This window comes from Pteropus medius, unplaced genomic scaffold (assembly GCF_902729225.1).
Source record: "Pteropus medius unplaced genomic scaffold, Ma_sr-lr_union100, whole genome shotgun sequence".
In the NCBI taxonomy this organism is placed as follows: Eukaryota; Metazoa; Chordata; class Mammalia; order Chiroptera; family Pteropodidae; genus Pteropus; species Pteropus medius.
The window spans coordinates 16,703,096-16,725,172 of NW_024354500.1; the positions used below are offsets into that span (position 1 = coordinate 16,703,096).

Below are 22,077 nucleotides of genomic sequence, written 5' to 3' on the forward strand. Positions count from 1 at the left end.
CATACTTGAAAGGGTACTGAAGTGAGAGTCCAGCAACATGCATGGATCTATAGCAGCTTTGCCTTTGAAAAGCTCTGTCATCCTGACCAGTCAATAACCTGCTGGGCCTCCATAGCCTTATATAAGAGAAAGCCATTTACATCAGTGTTTTTTCAAACTTTGTGAATCAAGAGAATCCTTTTTTCCGTTGATGTCTTATCAAGAATACTAACTATAAAGCAGTCCTGTTCTAGGTCACCACTGCTCCAGGACAGTATGAAAACCACCAGATTAGATGATTGGTCAGTTACTCCTGACTGAAATGTTAAATTCTAATATTGCCACACTTGATGGTGGTCTTGAGTTATTTTACCTTGACCATTGAGATCCAATATCTAGGAACACAACAGAAATCCTACATTTAGATCAGCAAATATGACTGTCAAACAAGCGAGGTAGAGCCCTGTCCTCAGCACAGGGCTGACTTGCCCCTCAAAGTGGTCACATAACCATAGGCCCTTTCTTCAGACTATGCAGTTTTTGTTTTTATTTTTGTTTTGTTTTGTTTTTTGCTGCAAAAAGCTTTATTGTTCCAATTTGGTCCAAGGCATGGGAGAGGGCTCCAGGGTGGTTAGAAAGCTGCCTAGTGGTTTCAGGGAGAGGCTCGGGCACAAGGCCAACACCAGGGGGATGGAGAGGGGCCCTTCAAAAGCCTCTGGGTTCCAAAGGCTCCTCGTCATGCTTGATGGTCAGCCTCTGGAAGAGATACTCACCCAGCCCAACCTGGGGGCAAGCCAACCTGAAGAGGTTAGTCAGGTGGTAGCCCATCTGCTTAATGAGTTTCACCTCCTCATCTAGGAAGTGGCTCTCCAGAAAGAGATGGGGGTCTGCACGGGCAGAACTCAGGACATTTCGATCCAAAAGTATGGTTTGGGTTCTTTTCCATGACCACGGCAGCTTGCATGGCATCTTGAGTTTTATCCCACTCTCCTTGGGAAGGCTTCTACAGGTACTGGACGAGTGTGAAGCCATCAAACTGGTTTTGCATCTACAAGAGACACTCAGAGTCCTGGCATTTCTCCTTGGCCAGCTCACAGAAGAAGTGGCCCATGCCTTCCAGAGCTACATCCTCACAGTTGAAATAGAAGCCTAGAGAGAGGCAGGTGTAGGAGGCTCATAGATGCAGGCTGACCAGGCAGCTGACAGCAGCCTCCACCTTAGTGGAGTAAATCTGATGGATTCGAGAGCTCATGGTTGTTCAGCAATAAGGAGTCAAGCTCAAAAAATGGTGTTGGCTGGTCTCAGAGGCCAAGTATGGCTGAGAAGGTTCCAAAGGTTGTGACTGGAAAAGAGGATGGAAGGTGGTTGGAGGCTGGAAGAAGGAGCGTTCCAGGGTCTGTTCCATCAGAACACTGTTGAAGCAAGAGACAGATCTGGGGGACCTGCATGGAGTATGCAGCTTTCTAACTGAATTTAGTACTTTGATGATAGCAGACTTATTGGGGTACCTGAATACATGCCTTGACCCTCCAGCAAAAGTAGCTTTGCTTATTGTGCCATATATTTGACCTCCTCAAAGATGTCATTTGAATAAAAAATTCTGTGCTCCCTCAAATTTGAAAGCCATTGTATTAGACCATCATTCAGAGCTCATCTATGTATGTCCTTCTGCACTTTTATTTGACAGGTGCCAGTGCAGCTTCAAGGACAGAAGCAAAAAATTCAGACATTTCTACGAGGACTGTTGTTACCCTGTACTGAAGTTTCATGGATAATCAGTAGGGTGAGGATATTCCGATGCCTTCATCCTGATAAAATTACTGCACGTGTATAGCATTTTGGATTCATTGTCACAAGAATTTGTATCTCACCCACTGCTGATGGCAAAAATAAAGAAGATAAAATTTTTATTTGAGAATTCTGCAAAACATGGCAGAGCAAGACACATCCTCAGATCTCTCCCCTTGAAACAACAATAAGCTGAACATCTAAAACTCAACAAAAAACACCCAAACTGCATATCAGCATGTCTGAGCATGAGATCTGTGCCTAAGAGCTACCACAGGTCAGAGTCTCAGGTGTCTGGCAGTGGACTGGGAGAAATAAAGAAGTTGCCTCTTGCAGCTGCCAGAGCACCCTGCAGGAGGAGAGGGAAGGGAGAAGGTGCAGCGACTTCCCTGATCAGCCTGCCTGGAAGTGCTGGAACTTCTAGCAGCCAGCAGCAGGGCCCAGTCATCAGGGCAGAAAGCAGAGAAGTGGGACGGGACTGCAGAGAAATAACAGCGATTTTTACCGGCCCCGGTTGCAAAACCGAGGCTGAGCTGCAGCCCTCAGAGGGTCCCTCCTCCCATACCCTCCAAGACTGATCACCACGGAGCCCCAGGAGATTCTGAGCAAACGCTACTGAAACTGTTGCTAACACTAACAGGGATTGAAACTGAGAGTATCAACTGTGATTAAATATCTACAAGGAAATAAAAAAACATTTAGACTTTAAATAAAGAAGGGATCCAAGAGGCTTAGATGCCACCTACTAGAAACCAAAAGAAAAGTGCCTTCTTTGCAGCAGGCTAAAGAGAGACCTTTATATAATAAATCTTTCTGGACAAACAACAGAATACAATTCCATTAATGCCCAGGTGGAGAAATAGTCCATTAAACACCATGAACAACCAAGGTGACAAGGAATCTCAGAAAGAAAGCGACAAGTCTCCAGAATATAAGTTTACAGACAAAAATATGAGACTGAAATGGCAGGAAATTCAGAATGGTACTTCTGAAAAAATTTGATGCGATCCAAAACAACTCAAATCAACAATTTCAGGAATTGAAAAGACAACTAGATGAGCAGAGCAAGGAGATTGAAACCTGAAAAGGAACCAAATAGAACTTCTGGAGATGAAGAACACACTGCAAGAGTTGAAAAATGAAATAGCAAGCTTGGGAAATAGAGTCAACCAAATGGAGGAAAGGATCAGTGATATCGAAGACAGAAATCTAGAAATAAATCTGAAAGAAGAAGAGAGAAACAGAAGAATGAAAAATAATGAAAGAGAAATACAAGAATTAGCTGACATCATAAGACAAAACATAAAAATAATGGACATTACCGAAGGTGAGGAAAAGGAACAGGGACTAGAAAGGATTTTCAGACAAACAGTAAACGAGAATTTCCCAAATCTATGGAATGAGCTGGAGCTTGGAATTCAAGAAGTCAATAGAACATCCAATTATCTCAACCCAAAAGGGCCTTCACCAAGACACATTGTATTAAAGTTATTAAAAATCAATGACAAAGACAGAATTCTCAGGGCAGCCAGGGAAAAGAATATGGTCCCAAATAAAAGAAAACCCATTGTATCATCTTTGGACTTCTCAGCACAGACCTTACAAGCCAGAAAGAAATGTAATCAAATATTTAAACTATTAAGTGACAGGAACTATCAGCCTAAAACCCAACCATATGCTGCCTCGAGGAGACACATCTTAGCTCCAAAGACAAATATAGACTCAAAGTGAAAAGGTGGAAAATGATATTTCAAGCAAATGGCATTCAGAGAAAAGTGGGAGTAGCAGTACTAACATCGGACAAAATAGGCTTCAAAATAAAAAAGGTAAAGAAAGATACTGAGGGACACTTCATAAAGATAATGGGAATCATGCACCAAGAAGATATAACTCTTATAACTATCTATGCTCCCAATCAGGGAGCCCCGAAATATGTAAAGCAATTACTAACAGAACTAAAGGGAAAAACAGAACAAACCCTATCACCTAAATACCCCACTGTCAAATATGGACAGATCATCCAAACAGAAAATCAATACGGAAATAACATCCTTAAATGACACATTAGACCAACTGGACATAACCGACATTTACAGAGCCTTCCATCCCAAAACAGCTGCTTATACATTCTTCTCTAGTGCACATGGTACATTCTCAAGATTCAGCCACATACTGGGACATAGAAATAGCCTCAACAAATACAAGAGGGTTGAAATCATACCAACCATATTCTCTGATCACAATGCTTTGAAACTAGAGACCAACTGCAAAAAGAAAGCAGGAAGAACTGCAAATACCTGGAGATTAAACAACATGCTACTGAAGAATAACTGGGTCAGGGAAGAAATAAAAAGAGAGATCAAGAGATACATAGAAATGAATGATAATTATAGTACAACATATCAAAACTTTTGAGACACGGCAAAAGCGGTCATAAGAGGAAAATTCCTATCATTACAGGCCTATCTCCAAAAACAAGAATGAGCCCAAATAAACAACCTAACGCTTCATCTTTAAAAACTAGAAAAGGAAGACCAAATGAGGCCTAAAGTCAGCAGAAGGAAAGAAATCGTCAAAATTAAAGCAGAAATAAATGAAATTGAAAAAGAAAAAAAGAAAAAAAGAAATAACAAGGAGCTGGTTCTTTGAGAAAGTTAATAAAATTGACAAACCCCTGGCTAGACTCACTAAAGAAAAAAGAGAAAGGACACAAATAAACAAAATCAGGGATGAAAGAGGGGAAATTATGACTGACATCACAGAAATACAAAGGATCGTACAAGAATACTATGAAAAAGTATATAACACCAAATTTAATAACCTAGAAGAAATGGACCAGTACTTATAAAAATACAATCTTCCTAGACTGAATCAAGAAGATCTGGAAAATCTAAATTGACTGATCAGCAGTATGGAAATTGAAACAATCATCAAAAACCTACCACAAAGTAAAAGTCCAGGACCAGATGGCTTCACCAGGGAATTCTACCAAACAAGTTTAATATCTATTCTCCTCAAACTCTTCCAAAAAATTGAAGAGGAGGCAATACTCCGTAACTCATTTTATGAGGCCAATTTTACTCTGATCCCAAAACCTGGTAAAGATAAAACAAAAAAAGAAAACTACAGACCAATATCTCTCATGAACAAAGATGCAAAAATCCTAAGCAATATACTAGCAAACCGAATATAGCAACATATTAAAAAGATTATACACCACGATAAAGTGGGCTTCATCCCGTGGGCACAGGGATGGTTGAATAAATGCAAATCGATTAATGTGATACACCACATAAACAAATTAAAAATTAGAATCATAAGATCATATCAATAGATGCAGAAAAAGCCTTTGACAAGATACAGCATCCACTTATGATCAAAACGCTTAATAAAATTGGTATAAAAGGAAAGTATCTTAACATAATAAAGGCCATATACGACAAACACTCAGCCAACATTATACTTAATGGTGAAAAACTAAAAACCTTCCCTCTAACATGAGGAAAAAGGCAAGGCTGTCCACTATCGCCACTCTTATTCAATATAACATTGGAGGTCCTAGCAAGTGCGATCAGGCAAGAGAAAGATATAAAAAGCATCCAAATAGGAAATGAAGAAGTGAAACAGTCACTATTTGTGGATGACATGATTCTGTATATAGAAACCCTTGAAGACTCCACAAGAACACTACTAGAAACAATAAGCAAATACAGTAAAGTTTCTGGATACAAAATCAACGTTCAAAAATCCATAGTGTTCCTATACTCTAATAATGAAGTGTCAGAAAGAAGTGGGAAAAATAATTCTTTTTGCAATTGCAGCGAAAAAAAAAATACCTTGGAATAAATTTAATGAAACACGTTGAAGGACCTATATAATGAAAACTACAAGACCCTATTAAAAGAAATTGAAGAAGATACAAAGAAATGGGAAGATATTTCGTGTTCTTGGATTGGAAGAATCAACATAGTTAAAATGACCATATTACCTAAAGCATTATACAGATTTACTGCAATTCCCCCATCGAAATCCCATCAGCATTTTTTAAAGAAATAGAACAAAAAGTCATCAGATTTGTATGGAAGCACAAAAGACCCTGAATTGCCAAAGCCATCCTGAGAAAAAAGAACGAGGCTGGCGGCATCACTCTGCTCGACTTCAAATTATCCTACAAAGCAACAATAATCAAAACAGCGTTATATTGGCAGCAAACAGAGACACAGAGCAGTGGAACAGAATCGAGAGTCCAGAAGTAAACCCATATTTATATGGGAAAATAATTTTCGACAAAAATGCCAAAAACATACAGTGGAGAAAGGAAAACCTCTTCAATAAATGTTGTTGGGAAAATTGGAAGGCCACTTGCAAAAGAATGAAACGAGACTGTTGTCTATCGCCATACACTGAAATTAACTCAAAATGGATTAAAGACCTGAATATAAAACCAGAATCAATAAAATGCATAGAAGAAAACATAGGAACTAAACTCAAGGGCCTTGGACTTAAAGAGGATTTTATGAATTTGACCTCAAAGGCAAAGGAAGTAAAAGCAAAAATAAATGAACGGGACTACATCAAACTTAAAATAAATGAACGGGACTACATCAAAAAGCTTCTGCTCAACAAAAGAAATTGTCAACAAGGTAAAGAGACAACCACTCAAATGGGAAAATATATTTGCAAGCAACACTTCCAATAAGGGCCTAATATCCAAAATATACAAAGAACTCATACGACTCAATAACGACAACAAAAAAAAATGATCCAATCAGAAAATGGGCAGAGAACCTGAACAGACACTTCTCCTTAGAGGACATACAAATGGCCAAAAACTATATGAAAAGATGTTCAGCATCACTAGCTATTAGGGAAATGCAAATCAAAACCACAATGAGATACCATCTCACACCTGTTGGAATAGCTATAATCAACGGAACAAGTAATAACAAATGTTGGAGAGGATGAGGAGAAAAAAGAACCCTCATACACTGCTTGTGGGACTGCAAATTGGTATAGCCACAATGGAAAACAATATGGAGATTCCTCAAAAAACTAAGAATTGATCTACCATATGGTCCAGCAATCCCTCTACTGGGTATTTACCTCAAAGACTTGAAAATCCATATCCGAAAAGATACCTGCACACTGATGTTCATAGCAGAACTATTCACGATGGCCAAGACATGGAAGCAACCGAAGTGTCCTACAATAGATGATTGGATAAAGAAGCTGTGGTACATATACACAATGGAATATTTCTCAGCCATAAGAGGAGATGAAATACTGCCATTTGCAACAACATAGATGGACCTCAAGATAATCATGCTAAGTGAAATAAGCCAGACAGAAAAAGTTGAAAATCACATGATATTCACTTATATGTGGGACGTAAACCTAAAAGCAACAAATGAACAGGACAAACAGAGACTCAGGAACATAGACAATGGACTAGTGGTTACCAGAGGGTAGGGGGTGGGGGAGGAGAGGAGAGGTATACAGGGTAAAAGAGGTCAAATATAGGGGGTTTGGGAGAGGGTAAAGTGGGTAAAGGGGATCAAATACATGGTAGCTGAAGGAAACTGGACTCTGGGTGGTAATCACACAATAGAATATATAGATGTCAAATTATAATGTATATCTGAAAGTTATATAATTGTACTAACCAATGTTACCACGATAAACATAAAAAAAAAATTATCTGAAACCAAGGCTAAAACAGATTATGTTTTACTAGAAATAAAAAGGTGATCAGTGAAGTAAAAGAAACTTAAATCTACGATTCCCAAATCTTTCCACTGCACCCTTGACTCCTCTATATAACTTTTTTTTTTAACCTGGCTTAACAAAAACAATATAAACTTTAATAAATAAGTATAAGATTAAAAATTCATCACAGCTAAACTTCTCAAAGAATTAATAACACTTACCATCTATAGCGGTTCATGCTGTAAACATCTTAGGATCTTCCTTTTGCACGCTTAAACTTCTGTAAGGGGTCAATGGAGAGGTAGTACCAAGCCCTAGTGCTCTGAAAGAGAGCAGGTTTCTCCGAGGGTGTTTCCACCATCTCTCTCTGACAGAGTGTTCCCAGCATCCCTCTCTCTGATGGCGTGTTCCCAGCATCCCTCTCACTGACGGCGTGTTCCCTGCATTCTTCTCGCTGACGGCGTTTTCTCAGCGTCCCTCTCTCTGACGGCGTGTTCCCAACATCCCTCTCTCTGTGTTTACTGCACTGCAGACAACAGAAATTCTCTTACACATTCAACACTTTAATCATTTTACTTTACCTTTTCAGAAACCTGTGTGGAATGTTTTTAAGCACAAATAATTCAGGACCAAATAATTTAGGCTTAGTATTTATGACCCCTTCAGACCAGATATTCGGAAACAACTCAGGAAATGTTGCTATGAGCAGGGATATAAGAAACACCTTCCTAAGTGAAGAGTGTCGAAGGAAACCAAAAGTGACCTGAAATAAGCACTTCGGAAGGATTGCTTATTATGCTATTTCATGTGTGGGATGGGCCTTTGTTCTTGAAGAGCCACATTACTGTAGGCATCGATCTCTGTAGGATCTAAAGCTCATCAACTTTTTGAAATTGCCTTGAAGAAGGGGATGAATACTTTTGGGGACCGCGCAACCTCACACTCTTAAAAACCGGATGTGCGTCAGGAGGCAAGTATCTAACGGTTTTTGCATTTTGCAATTTAAGTGAAGAACTTTCCCTTAGGCCCTGTAAATTGTTTAACAATTAGTTTGCTTTTAAGATGGCAAATCAACTTAATTTGTAAAAAACAATGGAGTCACACATACATTTTATATTTCTCTTCTTCTAGGGATGTTCCAAAAGCAAACATTTTTACATATTTTGTAACCCATTTTTAATCTTTTATCTAAGCTAGATATTAGAATAATGAGTAACTTTAAAATGAAGGATGAAATTAAACAGATTCTAAGGTCTGTAAACTTTTCTCTGTCATGCTTTGTCACAATGTGCAGCAGAATAGGTAAAAAAAAAACAATATCTTGTAATTACAATATTTTTCCTACTTGTAACTTTCTATCTGAAAACTATACCTCTGAGGAGTACAGCCAAAAAATCCAGCTTCCAAGTAGCCAATAAGTATATCACTCTATTTTATTTATTGACCTATTCATTCTTCCATTCATCAAAAAGAATTGCGTGCCTGCCCTGCTGTAGGCCAGGCATTCTTCTAGGCTTATAAAATGATTAGCAAAAAGGGCTTCCATTGTCGTGAAGTTTATAGTTAAGTGCATAGGCTTTTCCTCTCAGCCTATTTATTTTACATGCATTTCTAACAGCCCCATATATCTAGGTTCCATACTTTTGTCACAAGAGAAATATCAAGTCACAGGGGAAAGGGCTACCAGAAGGTATAATGAGAGCAGGGAGAGATAAAGGACTAGCCAGGAAGGAAAGAGAAAACTTATTAGGATCCATTCATTCAACAAATACTTATGCAATATTTAGCATATGCCTGCACTGCTCTAGGAACTGGAGACATTTACTGAACAAAAAACAAAAATCTTCTCTTGGGACTTACCTTCTAGTGGCAAGCAGACAAAACGAACATCAAAAAGCACATAAAGCTGAGGAAATTTAATATCAGGTAAAGATGAATAAATAAAAATATAACAATAATGGCAGCTAGCCCTTTTCTAATACCATATACCAGACACTGTTCCAAACATTTTCATATAAAAATTTATTTAATCGACATTAACAGCCTTCTGAGGTGTGAACTATTATTTATATTTATCTTACAGAAGAGGAAATGAAAGCATTTCTTCAGAGGCAAACTTTTGCAGAAATATACATATGACATACAAATGTGTAATTGTTCTGGTTGAAGCAGTAGTGTGCATCTTGCTTACACCCAACACCATACCTCACACTCCTAATTGGAAATTCTTCAAGAAAGGGACCCCTAGGCTTTGCAGAAAATAATTTGAAAAGCACTGACAAGAAACCTCATTTCCAGTGAGGCTGAATAGGTATTATAGAACCTACTCACTCTGCTCTAAAGAACTAATGGGTATTTTAGACATATCCTTTCATCTTTTCCCTTCATCTTCCTATAAAATGAGTTGAAAGAAAGGCATTGCTATTTTATAAATGGGCTTAAAGAAGCACAGAAAAGTGACTAGTACTGTTTTTACCAGCTACTATGAGACTTATTGAATCATAGAACTAGAAAAGTTCTTCTATTCTTCCCTCTGAATGCCAACAGGACCTAAGTCATTCATTTAAATAGAAATAGATACTCTAGAGGGCTTCTCACATACATTTCAATAATGTTTTCCACTTGAGACTTTTTATCCTTTACAATAATGTATTAAACATTTATTATATAAACCTTTTACCAAACTAGAAGCTGACCACAGAGAAGACCCATGGTCTGTAATATTGAGGTTAAGATATAGTTGAAGAGAAAAAATATAAATGCCATTTTTGATACATTTTATATCCAAAGTAGGGTTCTGCGTGTATATTAGTAGGGGTAAATTGATGGGTTAGTGGGTGAATAGATGAAGCTGAAGAAAGGATGGAAGGATGGATGGATAGATAGAAGAGATGGATTGATTTGAGGTTGATTAATAGATGAAAGTGAATAAATATATATAGATAGACAAACTGACTACCAAATGAAGAGTAAAGATATGAGTGCTACTAATGTACAAATTAGCATAGTATCACTGGAGCTGATTAAATGATGTTTACTGTAAAGTCTGTAAGGATGCAAGAAAACAGGTTATAGACATTTTAGAAACATTTTAATACATCTAATCCTAAAGGAATACATTCTTAAATGTCTCTAGAATAACCATCAAAGAAAACCATTAACCATAAATATATATTAAATAATTACTTAAGAAATTAGATTGAAATTGACGCTTTAAGAATATATAATTTTGGAATAGAAATGAAGACATTCTTAACAGAAAAAAACCAATGCCAGAGGAAGGAATATAGCATGTTCATGGGCAATAAATAAATTTATGTGTTTGATGTTGAAGTTACATATTGGGAACCAATAAGAGATGAGGTTAGCAAGAGAATCAGAGACCAGAATATGGAGTGCTTTGCATGCCAGGATGAAGTGTTTAGTGTTTCTCTTCTACATACTAAGGAGATATTGCAGTTTTGTGGGTTTTGAAATTTGTTTGTTTGGGCTTGGGGTTTTCTGAATTTGTTCTGTTGATTTTTAAGGGTAATATATGTCAACCGCTGTCTTCGGAAAATTATTCCATTAGATAAAAATGTGGTTAATGAAGGGAGAGAAAGTCATCTATATTTACTAACAAAAACCACACCAGTTCTTCTGCTCTAATATTCCCTCCTCAGAAAGGTCTTCAGTGACCAAGCAACCTGAAATAAGTCCATCCCAATATGTACCCCAATAATAATCACTTCAGTTTGCTTTATTTATCTTTATAGCACTATGTCTACCTGATATAAACATATGTACTTATTTTTTTACTTGTTTGTTTTGTTTCCCACTAGAATAGATGCTCCAAGAGGGCAGTCGTATCTATTTAATTTGCTCACTGATTTATTTCTAATGCTTAGAATAGAGCCTGGCACATAGTAGGCAGTAAGCAAACATTTGTTTTAGAAATAATGAGTCAGTTTAACCAATAAGAAGTCATTATTGGTTAGTCCACAAATCTGTAAATTCAGTTATATTGGATATATTAGTTTATAAATCATCGAATTTCTCTTAAAAATTACATCCCTTAGTTAATTATTTAGCATGTCTTTGACATTTTAATTTTTATGAATTGGTTCGCAGAGTACCTCAATAGAATCATAAAATAGCCAGCAAGTTTCTGTGGTAGTTGTTGAAAAGTAGAAAATTCACTGTAGTTCATTTGTTTGATTCAATGCCACCTTAGTATCTAGGGGAAAATATAAACTAAAATTTATATGCAGCAATTAAAATTTTGTTTTCATATAATAATATGGAATGTATTTATGCTACAATGGTTTATAATACCAAATGAGGAAATGTTTATGATACAAAATGAAATAACTGACACGAGACACCTTTTTATCAAGTATAATCCCTATTTAGTCTGAAACAAATATATGTGAATGTGTGTGTATAATAAATAAGAAGAAAAATTGACTAAGAATTCATTGAACCATGATTTATCTCTGGGTATTATATTTTGGATATTTTGTTTCTTCTTTAAAATGTTATGATTTATAAAATTTTCTATAAAAACATTGTATTAATAATACCTTAAAAATAAGCTAAAATTATTTAAGTAAAAAAACAATTTAAAGCAATTTAAATAATACAGTCATATTGACAAGATATACAAACAAAGCAAACCTAATTATAGTATATGAAATTCAGCAATTAATAATTTTAAACATCTTTGCTATAAAAAGTATTAAGAAATAACAAATAATTATATAAACAAGCAATGACATTTAAATCCACAAAGCGTAAATCTCAGACCTGGGAAGGAGAATGAGGATCATAGATTCTAGATTATAAATCTGCATAAACCAAAAAGAAAAGAGCCAGACAATGGCTTCTCTCTTAGAGCTAACAAGATTTGGATGGATTTTATATTGAATTGAAACCTGGCTCTAAGTCTATCTTGCCTAGTTTTCCCACATAGAAGACCAAATTTTCGGCAGGGACAAAAGTAATATATCAAAAGTCCATACAACTCATTTAAAACTTGTCTAGGTTCTAGTATATTGTGAAAATATTCATCCTCGAGAACTAGTTATAAAGAAAATGCAACTTGCCCTCATCCCATACCTGCCCTCCCATCTTTTTCTAGAATTCAGGTGGCACTTCATTTGGCCCAGGATTCTAAATGGATTATATAGCTGCCAACATCATTCCCAAGAAAACAAAATATTAAGGGAGAAAGCAAAAAGTTGCAAAGTTAATCATTTTACATTTGGAATCAAAGACGTATGGGAAATTTTGACTTCCTCAATACTAATAGCTCTAGAAATTCTAGACCAAATGATAGAGTATCAAAAGCAGCAAAGTAATCTTGCTAAGAGATTATAAACTTTCAGATAGTTCTTCCTCAAAATCCCTTTTCAAAGATTTGTTAAACACAGACAAAAATAAATAATTTCTTCTGAGGATGAAAAGATATATCCTTTAAGAGCATTATATCACTTATCATTCATATTTAGGGAATCATCCTACAACTTTCCTACTCTCTGTCCTCTCAACTCAGCTTCTCCAATCTTAATATTGTAATAGGATAATTTGCTAATTCATGACCTGATTTATTGCCCTTTAGCAAAAGGAACATTTTAATCATCCTTCCTCAACCACTTAAAGTACAATCAGCTCAAAACAGAATATTGTTTTGGCTGTGACTTCATCTGTGAGTTTGAAAATTACCCTCAAATGCAAACATATCAAAAAGTATAAGTATTCTAGTGACTTGGTCACATATTCCATTTTTATTGTAAAGAAGAATTACTTTAAAGTTTAGCCAAATGTAATACTCAGGAAGAACCAATCTTCCAAGGGAAGTGGCTTTGGGTATCAGCTTTACTCATTGTTAGTTTTATGACAAGTTTTCTGAGGTGTACCTGCGATGATCTGGATTAAAAAGCATCAAATTCCACGCCATCTAAACTCACATTAATTAATGACATCACTATATGTATTATTTTTTTCTTGTATGAGCGAACAAATGTGTGTGTATGTGTGTATGTGTGTGTGTGTGTGCGTATGAAGACAGTTATAGAGAATGCATTCTATAAAACACAGCAAAAAATATATCTATTGCAGCCCTTCAAAAATTTCAAGAGCAGTTTGGCTTACCAAGACACCGGCTCTGGTTTCCAATAAGAAATCCAATTAGGCTCAGTCTCTTGTGGCAAGTAGTCATGTAATTGAGTATAATTTGTCACAATTGACCATTCTGACTCAGGAATGATTTAAGACTAAGCTAGTATAAACATTTAAAATGGCTTTGCCACATTTCAGCTAATAATAGAAAAAATATAGCATGGCAACCTGCCCTACCAAAGAAAAGAATCTATTATAATATTTTTCTATATTTCCTTATTTACATTGAATGTTCCCATTGCCCAAATTCTACTCTTTGTATAAGGTTTTGGTTCCTGTCCAGAGAGGTAATAATCACATTTAACTCTTCCATGTTACTTGTCTGAAATTGAGAACTTAAGTAACATCTTTCACCTGAAGATTTTTTTCTGAGTGTTTGAAAACTTCTGATGCCTGAGACAAAAGCAAAGAGAAACCAAATCACTTTATAATGACAAGCTGATTTCCCTCACATTGATGCTATTTGACTACATAAATCTCTTGACTGATTTCCAAATGTACTAAGCAGAATATATGGAAGTAAAAGATGAAAAAAACTCATGCATTTGTTTGTTATTTGTTTTCGTTTTTTTTTTCAATTACAGTTGACATTCAAAATTATTTTCTATTAGTTTCAGATGTGCAGCATGCGGTTAGACATTTATGAAATTTATGAAATGATCCCCCTGATTAGTCTAGTACCCACTCAACACTATTGATAATCATTATGATATAATTGAGTATATTCCCTATGCTGTACTTTACATCCCTGCAACTATTTTATAACTGCCAATTTATACTTCTTAAGGCACTCTGAAGTCTAAAGGAGCTGTAATTTTTATTGAAGCTTCTCCTGTTTATTGGAGCAACCTTACACAAATGGAATATTAGGCAAACAGAATTAAAATAGAACTTTCAGTTCTGATTTGATCCAGTTCTAATAAATAAAATCTGAAAGTTATTAATTTTTTTTCTTACAGATTTTTAAAGTTTATTTCTCTGTGCCTAAAGCAGAAATTTATTAAAATAGTAGGTCACATTATATTCTAGGAACCACAACATCCTAAATTTTGTCTACATTTCATTTTACTTTAGGTCATTGAATAGGTGTTCTATATTTTTGGAAATGTGGATTTCAAAATTTACATCAAATATATGGTACTTTGAATATACTGTGTAGGTTTTAAATAGTTGCCAATTAATGTTGATAAATGTAATTAAGAATTTTAAAAAATATTATCTTTACATCTTCTTTGGTTGATTTGATGAAAACAGATATGAAGCATTAGGCTTGTGATATACTCCTAATAAAACAGAAAATATGATGTATAACAGATCTGAAGAAAAATAACCTGTTGAACATTTGTTAGCATTACTAGTGTTTCTACTTTCTGTGGCATCTATGTTCACCAGTATATTTAAGACTTTTAGTTGCCTGCGCAATAGCCATTTCTAGCTTTTAAAAATAGAATTCCCAAGAGATTCCCAACTTTATCCAGGCAGAAATGTGTTCAGCTAAAACACCATATTTCTAAATCTTCTTTGTAGCTAGAGATGGCCAGTTAAAGTTATTGGGTGGTTCTAAGCCTCCGTTAATTAAAAACCAGATAACTGACTTGTTTTGTTTTCTTCTTTAAATTTTCTCATTCCTGCTAGCTGGCAAGTGGCCATAATTGTTGAAACTCCAGCAGCCATTTTGTGCCAAGAATGAACTTGAAAATGGAGGCCATTTTATGTGATGAAGTACAAAATGAGTCAGTCCCTTCAACTTGACTAAACTTTAGATAGGTTTTTTTCCTGACTAAAGGTCTCTTACCTCTCTTTTCTTAGAGCATTTACTTTAGAATACATTCAACTGTAAATTCCTTCTCTGCCTCTATGAGATGCAAATCTTCTCCTTTCCTAGCTTCTTATCAGTTTTACAACCCAAGAATGTAATTCTCAAGGATCTGGGAACCATCTGTTTGAAATATAATAATCAAGAGAGATAGATACCCTATCTCCCAGTCTCTATGGGAGTATAGGAGAATTAACTAACTCATTAACTAACTAAAATTAATAAACACATATTGCCTGATCACATTGACCAACCACTCCTCCTTATGTCTTCTGGTACCTTTCCACTGGCTCACTCCAGTGCCTAAAAATCCTCCTGTCTTTTGTTTTAGCAGAGTTGAGTTCAATCTCCCCTACTGGAATAATGTTGAACAAAGTCCTCCTTATCTGTTTAACTCCGTCCAATTAAATTTTTCTTTAACAGCCTACAACATCTTATTGTGCCATTCTTCTTGACAGAAGAATGCCAGTTAATATATGAAGAAGGAATGACAGAATTATACAATTGCCATGTTATGACCCTCAGTGTAATAACTATTTAGCCAAAGACCATAAAAGGATGCTGTAACCATTAGGTGAAAAGTTAGAAGGGAACAGAATATATCAGCATGGTGCCAAATTAACATTATTCAAATCACTTATAAATTGCAAAGGAACAAAGTACCATTACAAAAGAGAGATCTAGAAATTACCAATTTAACTAAATGGTCTCACCTAGCATCACTAATGAGAAACAACCTGACAATATATGCCTCCTGCTGTGATATAATATGAAATATGCACCATTACTTATGAAATTTCCTTGCCAAAAATGTTTTCCTGAATCTAACCAAATCTTTAGACCTGAGTACAAGTTTACAGGGAGCCATTATTTAAAAAAAAAAAAACGAAAGTGCTTCTCTTTCAGGAGATAGAAAGACTAATTAGGTGCATGAACATTTCTTTTAATCTTTACAATTAAAGCACTGTAAAGCCCAAAGATAGAAGGGGCCTGAATTCTTTGCACTACTTGGAATTGCTATATCTGGACTGCAAAAGTGTGGATTTATTTTTAAGTTATATAGAAAACGAATTTCTATGTTATATTAGGCCCTGTATTTTGGAGTTTCTAGTATATAAAATTGAAACTGATATGAACAGAAATTTTGGAAATCCGAATCATAGTTCATCTAAATCAGCAAAAATCATAACCTTCTCTGCAACATTGAACAAATCTTGCTCTCTGTATTAATGAGGCAAGGTCACTGAAAGGATGGAGTGACTTACACATATTTGATACACAACAGTCCAATAATAGTGCAGGTTTGTATATTGATCACATAATCAAAAAAAGCATTACATGAAAATAAAATATAATAAATAAGTAGCTAAACATTCTTGAAAACATAAAATTTTAGAAATGTAAAAGCAACAAAAATATCTTTAGTTCAACTCTCTCTTCTGACAAATGTGAAATCACTGTTTCCCAGAAGTAAAGTGACTTCCCTAGGTCATACAGCTCATGAAGAACATAGTTAGGAACAAAACCCAGGCCTTCACATACTTGACAGTGTTCTCTTTTCACTACCAGATATAAACAAGTAAAGAAGTAAACAAGTCCTAAGGGGGTTGAATCCACTTTTAGAAGTCCTATTGAAGTAATAAAAAGGGAATGTAAGTCAGGAGAATTTCTCTATGGCTTAAATGGCATTTGAATGGAATTTTAAAAAAGAAATAAAAATAAATTTCAGCATTTCACCAGAGTGATACAAATATAAGGTTTCTACCACTTATCTAGAAAAGATGAATACATGAATTGAAGGTGTAGCATCATGAAAAACATGTCCTCCAAATATTAGAATAAAGAGCTGTTCGATTTTGACCAAAACTAAAATTGGCAATACATTAACTTCATCTGTTTTTTTTAATGGCAAGTGGCTACTTGACAATATATTTTCTATTTAATCATCATCTTCCCTGATATTTATTATCTGGGAACAAAATTCTCTGTCAAGACTTACAAGCTACTACTCAAATCCCTGTAAGGCTCTTCCTTGCCTGTCCTGCGCTCCCCCTACCTAATTTCATGTTTTAATGTATATATTAATAAAGGATGGCTTAGATGTTATACTTACTGTTTTGGTATTGTCAAGAATTTAGCATTTGGGATAAGATTTACATTGGAATAGATATTGCAATAAAAACCTATCATACATACTGTGACATGAGAACTTTCACCATTTACCAGATATTTGTATAGCACATGGAAAGTTTTCTACAGTCATTTACACTAGCTTTTCCTCATAACAATTTTGTCAATTGTCTTCTGTCATTATTCAAGGCATTAATATTTGTAAGTTAAAATTTCCTATGAGCAACAATACAGAGGCTTTGAGACTTAATCAATATGGCACAATGAGCTGGTGATGAAAGAATAAATCATAATGAAAATGCAGGAAAAAAATTTAAAAACAAGAAAAAGAGAAAAGTGAGCATAGAACCATGAAAAGAAAATAATCCAGGTACTAGAAGCAAAGAGGAACTCTGTCAGAGAAGTGAGGATGAATGGGCTGCAGGAATACCAGAGCCATCCTATATAGACAGCTCCATTGCCTGACGTACACAGGACCCCCCAAAAAACAAGTCCTGTTGAAGATGAGCTCAGTGTGCAAAATAAACAAAATGAGTCTGAGTGCGTAAAAAAAATAAGAAAGAATTTAAGTTAATTATGTTATAAAATTCAGAGAAACAAAGGAAGAAATTGATTCATAAGCCAAGAACAGAAATGAATGAAAAAAAAAGTAATACATAGAAATTCAAAAATAAAAAATATAGTAAATTAAATTAAATAGATTGGTTTACAGCATATTAGCTATGTATCTGGAAGGAATTAGTAAACTGGAAGATGAGTCTAAGGAAATCAATTAGATCAGTGTTTCTGTAAGAGTGGTCTATAGATCGCTGTAATTCTACCAACTGTTACCAGACAGAAGAGATTTGTACAGAAACTAATAGTAAATATTTAGAATATTTTATAACAAGTTGACAGAATGATTTTATGTTGTTAAATCTAGTAACAAAAAATTGAGTTTCGTCTTTAATTTTTTTCTAATTCATTTTGTTATATTTTATAAAAATAAAACTGGTCCTTTATCTTAAATAGTTTGAGAAAAACTCAACTAAACTATATAACAGACAGAGAGAAAGGGGTGGAAGTTATAAAAGACAAATTGAAAAGCACAGGCCTTGAATTACTGATACCAGGGCATCTATGTCATATATCTTCCAAATCAGATGCAGAGAGGCACTTCTAAATTTTTATGCCATAATTAAAACAAATAAGAACGGTTCCAAAAAGAAAACAAAAACAAAACAGTTCCTATGGTCAATTTCCTGATGCCCTATTATGGTAGTGGTCTATTTCAAAGGCACTAAAAGGTAATTATCTTGATTCTGGAGGAAAGTGGGAAAAAAACTATTTTATACAGTGAGGCCCAAAGCAGCTGCTCTTTTCCTTCCCCACTACATTCTTATAATTCTAGAGCCTTTAACCTAACATCTCCTATAAGAACCACATTTCCGGCATCATTTAAAATTGAGGTTAAAAAAATAATGTATTATTACAAACAATCTACCCTAAGAATGCACCTTATATATGTATAGTTTTACAATTTATTTTATAATGGTTTTAGTGTATATAAATTCCTTAGTATTAAATGTGTAACTATGTATAATTCCGTAGCATTTCACTTAAATTATTAAGAGCTCTATGGGCAAGATGACTGGCCAATCCTAGCTTAATGGAATATTTAATTTTTTTACTGTTTCTTAAAGAAGGATGGAATAGATCTATTTTGAGATATATTTAAAGCTATATTCAAACATTCATTCTCATTCTGTTACCCTGAGAAAAAAATAGTTGGTGTTCTAATAGAAATGAGAATAAAAGGCTCATAAAAGACGATGGTTTTCACATTTATCCTGTATGTTCCTCTGGACTTGCCGTCCAAGCTACTGACCCCAGCAAAGGCATAAAAACTGAGGATTAGGTAGGAAACATATCAGGGAAAAAGGTTAGACATGATTTCTTAAGATTAGTCCTTGTTCACTTTGTTTTCCATGTTATATGTTTTCATTTGCTTGTAATAACATGCAGATGTGTCTTCAGAATTTTGGGATATACATAATTATATTTATTGTATGCCTTTATATGTATTGTGCTACAGGCAGTAACCTTAAGAATTATATTAAAGTCATTAAAAACTCTCAGACCCTAACCACTTTTATGAAAAACTTCTTCCTATTTAAATGAACAAAATTTTGCTGACTGAAAAAATGTGATATTGCTAAATAAACATAATATATAGAAGACTACGGCAATAAGAAGAGATAAGAAGTATTATACATACATTTTGAGACAATAATACGAATAGTTAAGGGTGTATGCAAAAAGTTTTACAAGCTTTGACTATTTAAAATATTTTAGAATGTAACTAATTTAAACTTTAAAAAAATTACATGACAAGATATTCTAAATGATTATTCCTTAATATTTTTAAATAGAATATGTTAACATTTAGGAGCTTGAGATTTGGAATCAGAAGAGAGATCTGAATTTGAATCTTGCAAGTTCCCTCTAAACCTCAGTCTCATCAATGAAACCAAAAATAATAGCATCAGCCTTGTTATATGAATGTCTATCCACTATGCTCTATACCTGAAATTAATATAATATTGAATGCCAACTGTAATTAAAAAATAAATGTTTTAATAAAAATCAGTTTCATTAACCAATGTCACCATAAAAAATTAATTAATTAATTTTAAAAAAATCAGTTCTTTCCATTCATTACAGTGTAAACTAGAAGAAAAATTTCAAATCACAAAAAAAAAAAAGCTCTAATTATGCAAGGCTAGCTTCCAATTGAAATTAGTATTCTAAGTTTTCACTTGGTACAGTTGTTTCTAGTGTAAAAAGAGAAATTAGAAATTAGTATCCTAAGTTTTCACTTGGTACAGTTGTTTCTAGTGAAAAAAGAGAAATTAGTATTTCTAGTGAAAAAAGAGAAATTAGTATCCTAAGTTTTCACTTGGTACAGTTGTTTCTAGTGTAAAAAGAGACCAGTATTAAAGAAAGTATCTTTAATACTTTCTATATAATCTCTAAATATCTCAATGAAGAGAAAAATAAGAAACTCGCTTGAATTCATAACATTATGCATATACATTTGTTTTCAGGATTGTGTTTTCCTAACTACATTTTTAATTGTTATCTGATAGTATTATCAGAATACTAAAGATGTAGTTCATATTGACCATTCTTTTTCTTCTAGTATTTTATTTTATTGTTAGTTTCAAGTATACAGTACATTGATTAGACATTTATATAATTTATGAAATGATCCTCCTGATTACTCTCTCTTCCCTCTTGTTCTACAGATAGCTATCACATTACTACTAACTACATTCCCTATGCTGTGCTCCCCATCCCAGTGACCATCTATCAACTACTAATTTGTACTTCTTTAACTCTCCACCACTTTCTCCCAGCTCCCCGACCCTACCCTCGGTCCATCACCAAATTGTCCTCTATATTTGTGAGTCTGTTTTCAATTAGTTTTTTAATTTTTGTTCCTTAGATTGTCCCATGTAAGTGAAATTACATGGTACTTATCTTTGTCCAATTTATTTCACTCAGCATAATAATCTCTAGATCCATCCATGATATTAACCATTCTTTATTTATTTTATTCCTACAATATTGAGCCAAAAACTTATAAATATAACTATTTAAAATTATCTAAATAACTCTATATATTATTTTAATTTTCAACCTAATATTTATCATAATTCACCTCTAAGTACATCATTTAAAGAAATATGCTGATCTTGCCTACTTTTTAAAAAACAATTTTTTAATCAATGTATATAGTGCCCTTTACCAACATCATAACATAATAATTATGTAAATCAAATATCTATTAGATCCCTATTAAATACCTAATATTGAGTTCAGGCTGAGAATACACAATTATATATAATATGCAGTCTTTGCAAAGTCTATTAGGGGACATAGATGTGTATACAACAATTAAATGCCATTTGAAAGCTGTATTTGATAGAATTGTTATCCAATACAAACATCTTTACTACATAGGGTCTTCACACATTAAACAAAGAGTGACCCAGAATTTTCATCCTGTGTATAGCTGTCTTAAAATACTTAGTTTTTGAAACTGAAATAAAGAATATAAAGAAGTCCTACACTATAGCTACATGCAAGAAAATTAGTCATTTTGTTGCATCTTTCCAAAATATTCAATTTAAAAAGCTTATATATGTCAGTGGTCTCAAAAGGAGTAAAGAAAACTTCTATCTCATTTACATTACATTTCATCAGAAAAGAAATTTATATTCTATTCTCCTAAAATGTGCTTTTAGAAAATATGCATCCCTTTACAATGAACATGTTAAAAAAAAAGTGCTGTAAAAATTCTTTATTTAAAATGTTTCACCCACACTGATGTAAGCCATTCTACCACACTATGTCACACTGCTGTTACAGATGCAGTTTTCTATAATAATGAACAATAAGAACTATCAACTACATTAGGGTACGAGCTCAATCAGGACTCCCTAGGCTGCAAATAA

The 22,077-nt window shown here is 34.3% G+C and overlaps 1 pseudogene; it reads right to left on the minus strand.

Moving 5' to 3' along the window:
- Positions 1 to 684: 684 nt before the first annotated feature.
- LOC120595041 (ferritin light chain-like) lies at positions 685 to 1,231 on the minus strand (annotated as a pseudogene).
- Between the last annotated feature and the right edge of the window lie 20,846 nt (positions 1,232 to 22,077).